This window comes from Sciurus carolinensis, chromosome 3 (genome assembly GCF_902686445.1).
Source record: "Sciurus carolinensis chromosome 3, mSciCar1.2, whole genome shotgun sequence".
NCBI lineage: Eukaryota > Metazoa > Chordata > Mammalia > Rodentia > Sciuridae > Sciurus > Sciurus carolinensis.
The window spans coordinates 60,916,729-60,932,562 of NC_062215.1; the positions used below are offsets into that span (position 1 = coordinate 60,916,729).

The window sequence follows — 15,834 nt, forward strand, 5'->3', positions numbered from 1 at the left end:
TAATGGCCTGAATCCATCAATCAAAAGACATAGATTGGCAGATTGGATTAAAAAGAAAGATCCAACAATATGTTGCCTGCAAGAGACTCACCTCATAGAAAGAGATACCCATAGACTAAAGGTGAAAGGATGAGGAAAAACATACCATGCACATGGACTCAGCAAAAAAGCTGGAGTATCCATCCTCATTTCAGATAATGTGGACTTCAAGCCAATGTTAGTCAGAAGGGATAAGGAAGGACATTTCATACTGCTTAAGGGAAGCATAAATCAGCAAGATATAACAATCATAAACATCTATGCCCCAAACAGTGGCTCATCCATGTATGTTAAACAAATCCTCCTCAATTTTAGAAACCAAATAGACCATAACACAATAATACTAGGTGATTTTAACACGCCTCTCTCACCACTGGACAGATCTTCCAAACAAAAATTGAACAAAGAAACCATAGATCTCAATAACACAATCAATAATTTAGACTTAACAGACATTTATAGAATATACCATCCAACCAAGAGCGAATACACTTTCTTCTCAGCAGCACATGGATCCTTCTCTAAAACAGACCATATATTAGGCCACAAAGTTAATGTCAGCAAATACAAGAAGATAGAGACACCACCTTGTATTCTATCAGATCACAATGGATTGAAGTTAGAAATAAATGAAAGAGTAAAAAACAGAAACTACTCCAACACCTGGAGATTAAACAATATGCTATTATATGATGAATGAATAACAAAAGATATTAGGAAGGAAATTAAAAAATTCTTAGAGGTAAACGAGAACAAAGAAACATCATATCAAAATCTCTGGGACACTATGAAAGCAGTAGTTAGAGGAAGATTTATTTCATGGAGCGCATTTAATAAAAGAAGTAAAACTCAAAAAATAAACGACCTAACACTACAGCTCAAAGCCCTAGAAAAAGAAGAACAGACCAACACCAAAAGTAGTAGAAGACAGGAAATAGTCAAACTCAGAGCTGAAATCAACAAAATTGAAACAAAAGAAACAATACAAAAAATTGACAAAATAAATAGTTGGTTCTTTGAAAAAATAAACAAAATTGATAAACCTTTAGCCACACTAACAAAGAGAAGACGAGAGAAAACCCAAATCACTAAAATTCGGAATGAACAAGGAAATATCACAACAGACACGACTGAAATACAAAACATAATTAGAAGCTATTTTGAAAATCTATACTCCAACAAAATAGAAAATTTCGAAGACATCAACAGGTTTCTAGAGACATATGAATTGCCTAAACTGAACGAGGAGGACATAGACAATTTAAATAGACCAATTTCAAGTAATGAAATAGAAGAAGTCATCAAAAGCCTACCAACAAAGAAAAGTCCAGGACCAGATGGGTTCTCAGCCGAGTTCTACAAAACTTTTAAAGAAGAGCTCATTCCAATACTTCTCAAAGTATTCCATAAAATAGAAGAGGAGGGAACCCTCCCAAACTCATTCTATGAAGCCAATATTACCTGATACCTAAACCAGACAGAGACACATCGAGGAAAGAAAATTTCAGACCAATATCCTTAATGAACATTGACGCAAAAATTCTCAACAAAATTTTAGCAAATCGCATACAAAAACACATTAAAAAGATAGTGCACCATGATCAAGTGGGTTTCATCCCAGGGATGCAAGGTTGGTTCAACATCAGGAAATCAATAAATGTAATTCACCATCAATAGACTTAAAGTCAAGAATCACATGATTATTTCGATAGATGCAGAAAAAGCATTTGATAAAATACAGCACCCCTTCATGCTCAAAACACTAGAAAAAATAGGGATAGTGGGAACATTCCTTAACATTGTAAAGGCCATCTACGCTAAGCCCATGGCTAATATCATTCTAAATGGTGAAAAACTGAAAGCATTCCCTCTAAAAACTGGAACAAGGCAGGGATGCCCTCTTTCACCACTTCTATTCAATATCGTCCTTGAAACTCTAGCCAGAGCAATTAGACAGACCAAAGAAATTAAAGGGATACGAATAGGAAAAGAAGAACTCAAACTATCCCTATTTGCTGATGATATGATTGTATACTTAGAGGAACCAGGAAATTCCACCAGAAAACTGTTAGATCTCATAAGTGAATTCAGTAAAGTAGCGGGATATAAGATCAATGCACATAAATCTAAGGCATTTCTATACATAAGCGATGAATCTTCAGAAAGAGAAATCAGGAAAACTACCCCACTCACAATAGCTTCAAAAAAAATAAAATATTTGGGAATCAATCTCACAAAAGAGGTGAAAGACCTCTACAATGAGAACTACAGAACACTAAAGAAAGAAATTAAAGAAAACCTTAGAAGATGGAAAGATCTCCCATGTTCTTGGATAGGAAGAATTAATATTGTCAAAATGGCCATACTACCAAAAGTTCTATACAGATTCAATGCAATTCCAATTAAAATCCCAATGATGTACCTTACAGAAATAGAGCAAGCAATTATGAAATTCATCTGGAAGAATAAAAAAACCAGAATAGCTAAAGCAATCCTTGGCAGAAAGAGTGAAGCAGGGGGTATCGCAATACCAGATCTTCAACTCTACTACAAAGCAATAGTAACAAAAATGGCATGGTATTGGTACCAAAATAGAAAGGTAGATCAATGGTACAGAATAGAGGACACGGACACAAACCCAAATAAATACAATTTTCTCATACTAGACAAAGGGGCCAAAAATATGCAATGGAGAAAAGATAGCCTCTTCAACAAATGGTGCTGGGAGAATTGGAAATCCATATGCAACAGAATGAAACTAAACCCATATCTCTCACCATGCACGAAACTAAACTCAAAATGGATTAAGGATCTCGAAATCAGACCAGAGACCTTGCATCTTATAGAAGAAAAAGTAGGTCCAGAGCTTCAACATGTCGGCTTAGGACCAGACTTCCTCAACAGGACTCCCATAGCACAAGAAATAAAAGCAAGAATTAATAACTGGGATAGATTCAAACTAAAAAGCTTTCTCTCAGCAAAGGAAATTATCAGCAATGCGAAGAAAGAGCCTACAGAGTGGGAGAAAATCTTTGCCAATCATACTTCAGATAGAGCGCTAATCTCCAGAATCTATAAAGAACTCAAAAAACTCTACACCAAGAATGTAAATAATCCAATTGACAAATGGGCTAAGGAAATGAATAGACACTTCACAGAAGAAGATCTACAAGCAATCAACAAACATAAGGAAAAATGTTCAACATCTCTAGTAATAAGAGAAATGCAAATCAAAACCACCCTAAGAGTCCATCTCACCCCAATTAGAATGGCGATTATCAAGAATACAAGCAACAACAGGTGTTGGTGAGGATGTGGGGAGAAAGGTACACTCTTACATTGCTGGTGGGGCTGCAAATTAGTGCAGCCACTCTGGAAAGCAGTGTGGAGATTCCTTAGAAAACTTGGAATGGAACCACCATTTGACCCAGCTATCCCACTCCTTGGCCTATACCCAAAGGACTTAAAATCAGCATATTACAGAGATACAGCCACATCAATGTTCATAGCTGCTCAGTTCACAATAGCCAGATTGTGGAACCAACCTAGATGTCCTTCAATTGATGAATGGATAAAGAAAATGTGATATATATATATATATATATATATATATACACACACACATATATATATACACACACACACACAATGGAATATTACTCAGCCATGAAGAATGATAAAATTATGGCATCTGCAGGCAAATGGATGAAACTGGAGAATATCATGCTAAGTGAGATAAGCCAATCTCAAAAAACCAATGGACGAATGATATCGCTAATAAGTGGATGATGACACATAATGGGGGGTGGGAGGGCTTAGTGTTAGGGTTAGAATTAGGGTTAGGAAGGGGGGCAAGAATGGAGGAAGGAAGGACTGTATAGAGGGAAAAGAGGGGTGGGAGGGGTGGGGGGAAGGGGAAAAAATAACAGAATGAATCAAACAACATTACCCTATGTAAATTTATGATTACACAAATGGTATGCCTTTACGCCATGTACAAACAGAGAAACAACATGTATCCCATTTGTTTACAATAAAAAAAAAAAAAGAATTGTGAAAGTTCATTACATTACTATCTAATTTTGTCTATGGGTGTGACTTTTTCATAATAAAAAGTTTTTTTTGTTTTGTTTTGCTTTTTTTTTTTTACATAAGTAGAGGAACTCAAAGAAACAAGTACTTTTGGAAGAAGAAGAAGAAAAAAAAAAAAGATAGAGGTAAAGGCCTTACACATAAAGATGGTTAACCCTACAAATAATCAATTGTTTAGAATACAGTTCCAAAACAATAAAAAAATTTAATCTGTAACTATATAATACAGATATACTCCTCTTGATATTTCTATCTATGCCATCTTATCTTCACAGAGATTTTATACACGATCCACTAAAGAAAAACAAAGTTAATCTTCTTTTAAAACTGGTAAAAAAAAAAGAATGAGCTGAGTGTGGTGGTGCATGCCAGTAATCCCAAATACTCTGCCTGCCTAGCATAGGAAAAACCATGGGTTTAATTTCCAACACCACACACATGCACACACAAAAGTTCACAGAAAAAGTCGTCAAAGTCTTTCAACAGCCTCACCAATTCCCCACTTTTCTACTAGTTACAGCTAACTACCACATCTCATTTGGCAAGATTTAAGTAACTCATCCAAAATTTCCATTTTTCAATTAGCCTTGGGTCAAAGATTATGATACCACTTTTTACATCAATAATCATTCCAACCACTATTGTAACTAATATTAAAGGTAAATGTTGCAAACAGATGATCCACAGTTTTTGATCATGATTCTAAAGAAACAAGGTAGGAATAGTTTTGGGGCTTTGAAGTCAAGCCACTATATATTTAAACACAACAATGTTAAGACCAGTCATTTTAGCTTTGCCATCTGATTTCACTAGATGATTAGAATATGAGATGGCTTCTATTATACTCCATATGATGGTTAATTTTGTGTCACTTTGGTTAGGTCACAGTACACAAATATTTGTGTAGATTTTTTTTTTTTTTTGGGTGCTGGGGATCCAACTCAGGGCCTTGTGCTTACAAGGCAAGCACTCTACGGACTGAGCTATCTCCCCAGCCCCCTGTAGATTTTTTTAGACAGGATTAACATTTAAGTCAGTTGACTCTTGAGTAAACCCAACTACTTTCATAATGTACTCGGAGGTCTTAAGGGGAAAGGGAACCTTCCCAGGAAGAGGACATTCTAACAAGACCATCTTTTGATGTGAGCTACAATATCAAATATTCTCTGGATCTCCAGTCTCCAGCCTAATCTGCAGATTTTAGATTTGCCAGCCTCCATAATCAAGTAAGCTGATTCCTTAAAATCAACTAGTTTAATAAAACTCCCTATACCCACACACACAAAAAAATACATGCATACTCTATCGGTTCTGGACCTTTTATTTATATAGTTTTAGCCTGTCACTACAGCCTTGCAAAGAATACTCTCATACTACTAAAACTCTACTCTCTGGGTATTCTTCAAATTAATACCTTTAAGGGATATCAAAATGTAAAAAACTGCTTCCCACCTTGCAACAAATAACAGAGCTATGTTCATCTGTGGACAGATGCTCAAAACACTACTTTTTCATAGTACCAAAAAGGAGAAAAAATGTCCCCCTCTTCTTTGACTTCAGCAGTATGAAGTCGTTTTAAACACCTGAAGTTTCCAAAGAAACTGAATTCTGATTTTAAATTTTGTTGTGTACAGTTTTTTCTAATGTTTTTAAATCTCAAGTCAGTTGTTCTATATGTTGCAAATGTACATGGCCATAAACAAATAATGGAAATAAAGGTGGATAAAAAGGCAAACAACTGTTATTTTGTTATTTAAGTATGATTTTATAGACTGTAGATCACTTTCTTCTTTTAAATTTACTTTGGTGTTAGATGAAAACAAGAGGAAAAGATCTATAATTTCCATGGTTTATGTACATGACAGGCACTGACAAAATCAAATGATTCTGGAATATAAAGTATTCCTCCTAAAAAAGCTAGGTTTCCTCCTGGACTCTGTGATGCACACCTATAATCCCCGTGGCTCAGGAGGCTGAGACAGGAGGATCAACAGTTCAAAGCCAGCCTCAGCAATTTAGCAAAGCCCTAAGCAATTCAGTGAAACCCTGTCTCTAAATAAAATCCAAAAAAGGGTTAGGGATGTGGCTCAGTGGTTAAACACCCCTGGGGTTAAAAAAAAAAAAGTTGGGTTTCCTATAAACTATGTCTATTTTATGCACAATTTTCTGACTCACTGGGATTCGATGATGCCAAATAAATACTTCATAATAAAAACTAAATTATACTATTTACACTCAGATATAACTTCTAACTTGGATTCTATTAAACTATTAATTGAGTGATATCAAAAGAGAGTATTTATCAAACTGATATTGATGATCTCTGCCAGTTTACATCAAACTAGGCAATGATTCTTTAGACTGGAAAACACCTCTAAGGAAACAAGTAAAGGCCACATATGTTGTTTTTTCAAATTAGATTTTGGCTTAACCCTGTCTTTTAACTAGGAATGTTAATCAGAATCACCTAAGGAACTTTCTGGAAATAATTATGAATAGACTTCATTCTCAGAGTTTCTGAAGAGGCATATGAATTTTTAATATTTCTTCAGATGATTTTGATGCCTATCCTCACTAGAGAACCATAAAGTCAGCATTATCACCTATAGCTAATACTAAAGAGTCAAAATCAAAATTATGGAGGAGGGAAATCAAGAAATCATCAGTGTCAGAAAATGTTATCTGAGGACACAGTTCAGTGGTAGTTCTATAGTTCACCTGCCTAGTAACTGCAAGACCCTGGTTATGATTCCCAGCACCACAAAAAAGAAGTTATGCAGGTAAAAATCAAATTAGAAGGTCAGGGTACTGACATTTCTATAGTAATTTTAACAAATGTCACTAAAATTCAAAGAAAGGTTTACAAAACCCATCAGATATACCATGAACAGATATTAAGAAAAAGGGGTTACCCCAGCTTCTGGAAATAACAAGCCATTTTTCATTAAAATTGACCTTCTTAAGATTTCAAAAAAATCCTTCAAAAAAGAAACTATAACTAGTTAGTTATATAACCATCTAGTCTTCCTGGTACATCCTAATGAAGACACATTCTTTTGCATCTATTTTAACTTTGCTGCTTTTTATCTTGGGTTCTCTCCCATTTGTATTTACAGCAGGGGTCAACAAAGTTCCCAAATATCTAGATAGTATCTTAGGTTTTGCAGGCTATTCAGTTTCTATTAGCAACTACTCAATTCTGCTTCTGCAGTAAGAAAACAATAAACATCTATAAAGGCACAGGTTTGGCTCTGTTCCCATACAACTTTATGGACTGAAATTCAAATTTCAAGTATTTTTTAAATTATTAATTTACCAAAAGAATTTTACAAAATATTATTTCCCTTTTTACACCTCTTCAACCATTAAAAATTGCAAAAAATCATTCTTAGCTTGCGAACCATAGAAAAACAGGTGGTTGGGCTGGGGATATAGCACAGAGGTAGAGCACTTTCCTAACATGGGAAAAGGCCTGGGTTAAATATGCAGAACTGAAATAACAGGTGGCAAGCAGGATTTGGCTTGCCAGTCACAGTTTGCAAACCCATAACCAATACAGCTACTTTAATAATAACTATCTATTTCACGGGATTATCAAGCAGATTAAATAAATACAAGAAAAATGCTTAGAACGAGGTCTACTACATAGTAAGTGGTACAGGATTTTATATATACACAACATATGCATATCACTCGTCGTAGTTCTCTTTCTCCTTTATATATTTATGGTACCAGGGATTGAACCCAGGGGTACTTAGCTCTTCTTATTTTTTATTTTGTTACTTAGGGCCTCACTAAATTGCTGAGGCTGGCTTTGAACTTGTGATCCTCCTGCCTCAGTCTCTTGAGCTGCTGGGGATTACAGGTGTGCACCAACACACCCAGATTCCCTTCCATTTTATTTTTTTCCCCTTCCATTTTAATATCCAGTTATTTTGTTAGCTTTTAACACTGAAATGTTTTGCCTAATAATCTATTAACAAGGAAAAATCTTTCATTCTTGAGGTAGAAAAAGTACCCAATTATGATTCCTCAGCTTTTCCTTTTTACTTCCTTCAAATCCAAACAAAATACATGTACCTGCAATTTATCTGAGCAGTAGTCCTATTAACTTGAATCTCAAAACCTAAGAGACTGGTTCTGGGACTCATACCCAGGGCCTCACACATGCCAGGCAAGTGCCCTACCACTGAGTCATATCCCTAACCCCAAGATTCCACTTTTATGTTTACACACCGGGCATCTGCATAAGTGTTTTGGAGATACATTTCCACTGTGAAGATACATTTTAAAAATCACTGGTTCTGCACTGTGCTGCCTCCCACATTTTTTTGTAACTATATACATGCCATACTAAGGATTAGGGACATACACCACATTGGATTCAATCTTGCACCTATAGTGCAAGATAACATTCAACAAATGTCTGTAGGGAATTGAACTTCAAAAGCAAGATTCTTCAAATTAAATAACTTATTTCCATAGTTATGCACAATTATAAAATAGCTTATGGCTACATACGATTTTATAGTTAATAAAATTATTTTATACACATTATCTTAAAAACAGAAACCAAGCTGAACTTCGAAGAACATTTTTCCAGCAGGCATTATAACTTAGGCCTATAGTCCCCACCTACTTAGGAGGCTGAATAAAGCAGGAGGGATCACGTAAGCTCAGTATTGGCCTGGGCAACACAATAAGACCTCATCTTAAAAAAGGCCAATTATCCAATATTCAAAGCTTTAAATACTATTAGGGTTAAATCCTAGAAAACTGCCAATAATGACAATTACATACATTAAACCTAATACTTATCAATGCTTTTTAAACAGCATTAGCTAAGTTCTCAGCCACTAGCATAAAGCAGAACCTAAAGGTTTTATTTACCATTTCAACATAGTTTCGACAGAAAAAAAATTAAGCAAATAGATTAACTCCCTCTTCTGTGATTTCATAGTAGTTTGTACATACACATATTTAACACTTCTCATACTGCACTGTAATTATCTGCTGAGATGTTGTCTCTACAACAACTCTCCTCCAAAGCCACAACTTTGACATATTTTTGGTTGTATCTCTAAAATAAATTCGTGGTCATTAGCACACAGTAGGTATCTAGTATTTCTAAATGACTACAGCAGGCATCACAGTAAAATTGAGATCAAAATTTACTGTTCTCAGAAAGTAAATCTACTGTATCACTTTATTCTCATCCTTTTTTAAAAATCAAAAAAAGTCAAATTCTGAAATCTGGGCAATAAATCAAAGTCCAGCTACTTGGAGCTGGTTTTAATGTAATTTTTTTTCTTTTTTTAAAGAGTAACACTAATTAATAATGTCAGAGAAAATATACCAATTTTTAAATCTTACAGACAAATCAATAAGCTATCTCATCTTTATACTAAAACTTCAGAAATTTAAGACCTTTTTATACTCCAGTTTCCATTTACAAAGGCTATGTTTTTAGGGCTGGTGATGTAGCTCAGTGGCAGGTACAATACTCACCGAGCATGCATAAAGCCCTGGGTTCCATCCCCAGGGAGTGGGGAACAGCAGGTGGGGGGTGGGATACCTATGGCAAATGCTACATTTTCAAGTGACAATAGAATGGTACTGTAATTGTTTTGTTTTCATCAAAACTAAATAACAACAACAAAAAAACACCAGAGGCTGGGGTGTGGCTCAGTGGTACAGTGCTTGCCTAGCACATGTGAGGCACTGTGTTTGATCCTCAGTACCACATAAAAATAAATGAATAAAATAAAGGCCAGACATGGTGGCACATACCTGTAATCCCAGCAGCTCAGGAGGTTGTGTCCATCTACAATTAAAAAATAAAATTTAAAAAACCCACTGGTTTAAAACATAAGGAAAAAAGTTTACTAATACTTCCAAGCATCATACAAACAATAGGAGACACAGCTGTTTCTGTGTGCCTTGTTTTATGTTTTTTGTGGTACTGGGGATTAAACCCAAGGGAGCCCTTTTCATTTATTTATTCTGAGATAGAGTTTTGCTAAACTGCCAAAACTGGACTCAAACTTGCAATCCTCTTGGCCTGGCCTCCTTAGTACCTGAGATTATGGGTAGGAATGGCTCTGGGATTTTTCTGGGGTTTTTGTTTTGGGGTTTTGTTACTATGAAGTAATGGTGAATACTAAAGTGGCAGCCTAAAGAAATTGTAACTGCAGAAATCACTGCAATTCGTAAGCAAGGGACAAATGTTCGGAAATTGGTGTTTCACAGTGAATGTTCTGAAGTTAAGGTACAGGATATATTAAAGAAGAGGCTGATTCAGGAGGCTGAGGCAAGAGGATCACAAGTTTGAGGCCAGCGTCAGCAATTTAGCGAGGTCCTAAGCAACTTAGCAAGACCCTGTCTCAAAATAAAATATAAAACAGACTAGAAGCTGGGCACAGTGGCCCACACCTGTAATCCAAGTGCCTTGGGAGGCTGAGGCAGGAAGATTTCGAGTTCAAAGCCAGCCTCAACAAAAGCAAGCCGCTAAGCAACACAGTGAGACCCTGTCTCTAAATAAAATACAAAACAGGGCTGGGGATGTGGCTCAGTAGTTAAATGAGAGTTGATGGGTTCGATCCCCAGGACAAAAGAAAAAGAAAAAGAAAAAAGAAAAAGAAAGAAAGAAATAGAGGAAGCTAGTGATAGTTGACAGAGGTCTAGACTAGTAATGATCTGAACAGATTCATCATCAAACTGCAATTATATAAACATTTTTTTTTTCTTTTAACATTTCCACTATTTGCTCTTGGTGGTCTTCTTTCTTTCCCAGGGCCTCCCAAATACTAGGCAAGTACTCTTGCCTCTGAGTTACATACCCAGTCCTTTTTATTTTTATTTGGAGATAGGATCTTACTATGTTGCCCAAGTTCTTTAATTTGCAACCTCCTGCCTCTATCTCCCAAACACTTGGGATTATAGACATGTACATCATACCCAACTTGCTCTTGGTCTTTTTAAGTATAGGGATTGAACTCAGAGCCCTTAACCACTGAGCCACATCCCTAGTCCCCCACCACCCCTTTTTTTGAGACAGGGTCTCCCTAAGTTGCTGAAGCTGACTTTGAACTTGCAATCCTCCTGCCTCAGCCTCCTGAGCTACTGGGATTACAGTTATGTGCCTGCTCTTAGTCTTGAGATGGCTTTCTCTAGGTTATAATCTGATTCCTAAAAGTAGATCTGTTTATATTCAAGCATAAGTGCCAAGAAATTATGACAACCCAAACAGAAAACAGGCATTGTGTTCCCTCAACTGATTTCTAGTTTATTATTATCCACACCAGTTTGTCACCACTGAAGCAAGTAATTTAGGAATAACTGTTACTATCAGTGTCAATTTTTTCAGTTTTTTTACTAAGGATATATGAAGTACTCAGCATTCAAACTAAACAAAAGATGTGTGTCCCATGTAGCCTAGTACATAGTCAACAAACCTGGTTTATCTACAGAAAGTGACATGGGACCTAAAAGCAATGTTAAAGAGATCCTGGAGTAATATATGTACAATGTAAAGATATTGGCTAAATGTGTTCATTCATTGATTATCATTATCTGTCTTACTATCTCTGTGCTATGAAGTTGTAAGATAAGTGAAGATTAATAAAATGCAATGAACCAAAGGAACACACGATCTAGTTAGAGTGAGTTAGGAAAGGAGGTGATAAAGAAAATACAAGCTGAGGACTGACCAAGTCAGCACTATAAACGGAAAGAAAAAAAGATGGAAAAGATTTACAATTTTTTCAAGCAGCTTTTGGAAGAGGAAAAAATAATGTTGAATATAACATGACAACAAAATATTTAATGCAAAATTTTAAGCAGTTGGGAAACAGAATACTGCTTAAAAGCTGAGGTTAAAGACAGCAAACAAATACAAAGTACAGTCATAAGAAACAAACCTTTTTTTAAAATTTGAATTCAAGAGATTCAGCAAAGACAATAAGATAAAGAATTGTAGTTCTAGTAGGTGAAAGAAAAAAAATCTTACTTCTTTGTATATAAAGGTGAATCCTAAGCACACCTGAAGAGAGAAGGGGCAGAGCCTAGCTACTACAGGTATAAAAATTGTACCTCCTTACATTTAATCTGTGCTGAAAACCTGTATGAGTTCAGATCCATGGAACAGTCTTCTACCAAAGGAATTCATTTCCATCAGCATAAAATAAAGTTGCATCCTGATCCTCTTTTACTTTAATTTTTTTCCTTAATGACTACCACTTTTGGGTACTTCAGAGAATGTTTTGCCCACCTTCAAATCAGAGGAGAAAGATAAGGATGTAGCTCAATGGTAGGGTGCTTGCCTAGCATGTGTAAAGCCCTGGATTCAATCCCCAGTAAAGGGGGGGTGGGAATTCCACTAGGTTTTCACAAAAGAATTTAAATCCTACATATGAAGAGCCTGGAGAAAATATATGGAACATCCATACTTCATGTACATGCCAAAGTTAATCTCAATACATATCAAAACATGAGCTGGGCACAGTAGCACATGGCTATAGTCCCACCTACTCAGGAGGCTGAAGCAAAGGAACCCTGCAGCACAAGAGCTGGAGGCCAGCCTGGGTAACCAGGCTCAAAAGAAAAAAACAAACATACCAGGTAAGGGAAGCTGTTAAATACTAGTCATCTTATTTACTTTAGATATGCTGAAAAAGAAATAATAAAAATAATAATTACAACATAATCCTCTTTATGAGCAACCCTAAGGAAAATTCTAGCATCAAGTGGTTAGTTATCTTTGTTGTTGTTTTAATCTTAAGGACACTGAAAAAAACCTTTTTCCTGCTTCCTGTTAGCTCCTGGAAAGCTCAGAATCAAATCAGTGATCTGCTTATAGGAAGAAAACCATGAAATATCTTTTTGGTCTAGATCCTGATTCCATTTTTTCCTTACCCTTTGTTTTTTTAATGTCCCTTTTCTCTTCACTTTTAAACTGTAATAGTTTGTAATTTTATATATTCTTATAAAGTAAGGCGTTATAAATCAAACACAGAGAAACCAACTAGGGTGACTGCTTTGGTGGCACATATAAATAGAAACTAAGAAGGTAAAAGGGTGACTCAGGTAAAAGGGTGGAAAAAGCCCGAGTTTGCAAAGTAAGTTCAATTAAAAAAAAATTAATGGGGCTGAGGTACAAGTCAGTGACATAAGTGCTTAATATATGCAAGGTCCTGGGTTCACTATCCAGTATTCAAAAACCAAAATTACTGGGCTGTCAGACAAACAAAAACATGTTTACAATCTAAATCCTGGACCACCTATTTGTGGCCTCTGAGGTACTTAATGCATATAGTGCTGACAGGCTGGACAGTTGAGATAATACAAGTTTTAAATTTCTTTGCTAAAAGCCTTTCTAGAACAAGGGTAGACCTAACAGATAAAAGAACAGGTAAATATCTTGCATGTGCACAGAAATTCATGATTTACAAACTGTTTTCATATTATTGTAAACCTCCAACTATGCTGTGGGGCAGCACCAATAGTCACGTGCAAAACAGATGACAAACTACTATCTCTAGAACAATGCAAGTGATATAATTTAAGTGAAACAGGCAAGACTGTAATTTTTCCATACATGACTCATTTTGTTTACATACTAAAATATTTTTCGCTTTCAAAGAAACAGGTTCTCTTCTACTTTTCTTTTTTTTTTTTGGGTGCTAGGGATCGAACCCAGGGTTTCCGACTGAGCTATCTCCCCAGCCCCTCTTCTACTTTTCTTAAATACTACAGTTGTCCAGCTGTATATTTTTCATTTTTTTGGGGTGCTGGGGATCGAACTCAGGGCCTTGTGCTTACAAGGCAAGCACTCTACCAACTGAGCTATCTCCCCAGTCCCTATTTTTCATTTTTGATAGACATTATCAATAGAATATTATTTCTCACTGTAAACAGTATAAGAACTATAAGAAAAAGCATCAGGGAATGATAGGAGTTTGTTTCACTGGAAAGGTTATGCTCATCTAAAGGAGGGCAGCTGTGATTCAGCTTGGCACTATAATTACCATGGGAAAACATGGGCCCCACTGTTTCCATACTTTTCAGAATCCAAAAGTAGACCATGCAAAATAGCTAATTTTTAAATGTTGGTTCAAAAAAAAAAAATTTTTTTTTTTTTTTTTTTTTTTTTTTTTTTTTTTTGGTGGTGCTAGGGATTGAACCCAGGCCTTGTGCTTGCAAGGTAAACACTCTATCAACTGAGCTATATGCCCAGCCCCAAAAAATTTTAACTATACAAGTCTAAGAGAAATACATTTACAAACTGAGTCTGGTCTACAGGTTGCCAATATGCAGTCTATAGCTAGTTACTAAAAAATAAAGGTTGTTTGAATGGTTAAGGAAACTGAAGACAAAGGAACTAAGTTTAGGAATTCAGTCTATAAAAGTGGTGACACCAGTATTGTTCATTCTCTTTCCTCAATTCAAAACATAAAAATTATTAAAAAATCACATTTTATTTAATTAACCTCAGGATAAATTCTGCAATGCAAAAACAAATTCTATCACCTCATCTAAGAGTACCTTTCCTATATTCACTACAGCATTGTAACGGTGAAAAGTTTTAATCTAAATGCCTATTTCTACAGTCTAAATATAAAGAAACTAGGGTATAACATATAATGAATAATACAACACAATAAACTAGATTCCATAAATAGCAAGAATATATCTAAAAAATTTTTGTTGTGGCCAGGCGTGATTGTGCAATTCTACCAACTCTGGAGGCCAAGATGGAATAGAAAGTTTGAGGCCAGTCTCAGCAACTCAGCAAGGCTCTCAGCAACTTTGTGAGACCCTCTCTCAAAATAAAAAATAAAAAAAGGTCTGGGGAAATAGCTCAGAGGTAGTACAGTGCCCCTGGTTTAATCCCCAGTACAAAAAATAAAATAAAATAAATTTTTTGTTGTGAAAAAAACAAGTATGATAACAAATAAATTCTAACAATCTACAAAGCATTACTACACATGGTTTATGGATACGTACATGTATAATAAAAACATGGAACAATCGGGAACGGTGGCGCACACCTGTAATCCCTGTGGCTGAGGAGGCTGAGACAAAGGGACCACGAGTTCAAAGTCAGTCTTAGCAATTGGGGGGTGCTAAACAACTCAGTGAAACCCTGTCTCTAAATAAAATACAAAATAGGGCTGGGGGTGTGACTCAGGGGTCGAATGCCCCTGAGTTCAATACCCAGTACAAAAAAAAAAAAGGGGGGGAATAATGGGATATATACAAACTTTAGGAGGAAAATTGCCACTGGAAAAAGAAAGAGAACAGGATTGGAAAGAGGTATAAAAAGGACATCAATATTAACTCTAATAATGTTTCATTTCTTAAAAAAAAAAGTTCTGAAGTATATGACAAATGTTAACATCCATCAATTCAAGTAGTGATATGCTAATATTTTGTTATATTATTGCAGGTACTTTTCCTGTACATTTGATATATCCCATAGTAAAAACAAATAATAAATTAACTTCAAATACATAGAATAATAAAAAGCACTTTTCTGATTGAGGACAGGTCCCATTATAGGCTCCCTGACAGGTAACAAATCAAATATGGCAATCATATGAAAGCAGAAAGCACTGATGGGGCCAGGCAGACCTGGCAGCACCTCTGTAATCCCAGGTACTCTGGAGGCTATAGCTCAGTAGTACAAATTTCATGGGTTCAATC

The 15,834-nt window shown here is 35.7% G+C and overlaps 1 protein-coding gene across 3 annotated transcripts in view; it reads right to left on the reverse strand.

Annotated features, from left to right (window-relative positions):
* Nucleotides 1–15,834, reverse strand: part of Pafah1b1 (platelet activating factor acetylhydrolase 1b regulatory subunit 1) — a 77,775-nt gene that overhangs the window by 47,796 nt on the left and 14,145 nt on the right. The window contains exon 2 of one of the 3 annotated variants that reach the window (XM_047544349.1): nucleotides 9,922–9,955. The exons of the other annotated variants lie outside the window; for them this stretch is intronic. The gene's annotated coding sequence lies outside the window, so the exon portion shown is untranslated. The remainder of the gene's footprint in view (nucleotides 1–9,921; nucleotides 9,956–15,834) is intronic. 3 annotated transcript variants of the gene reach the window in all.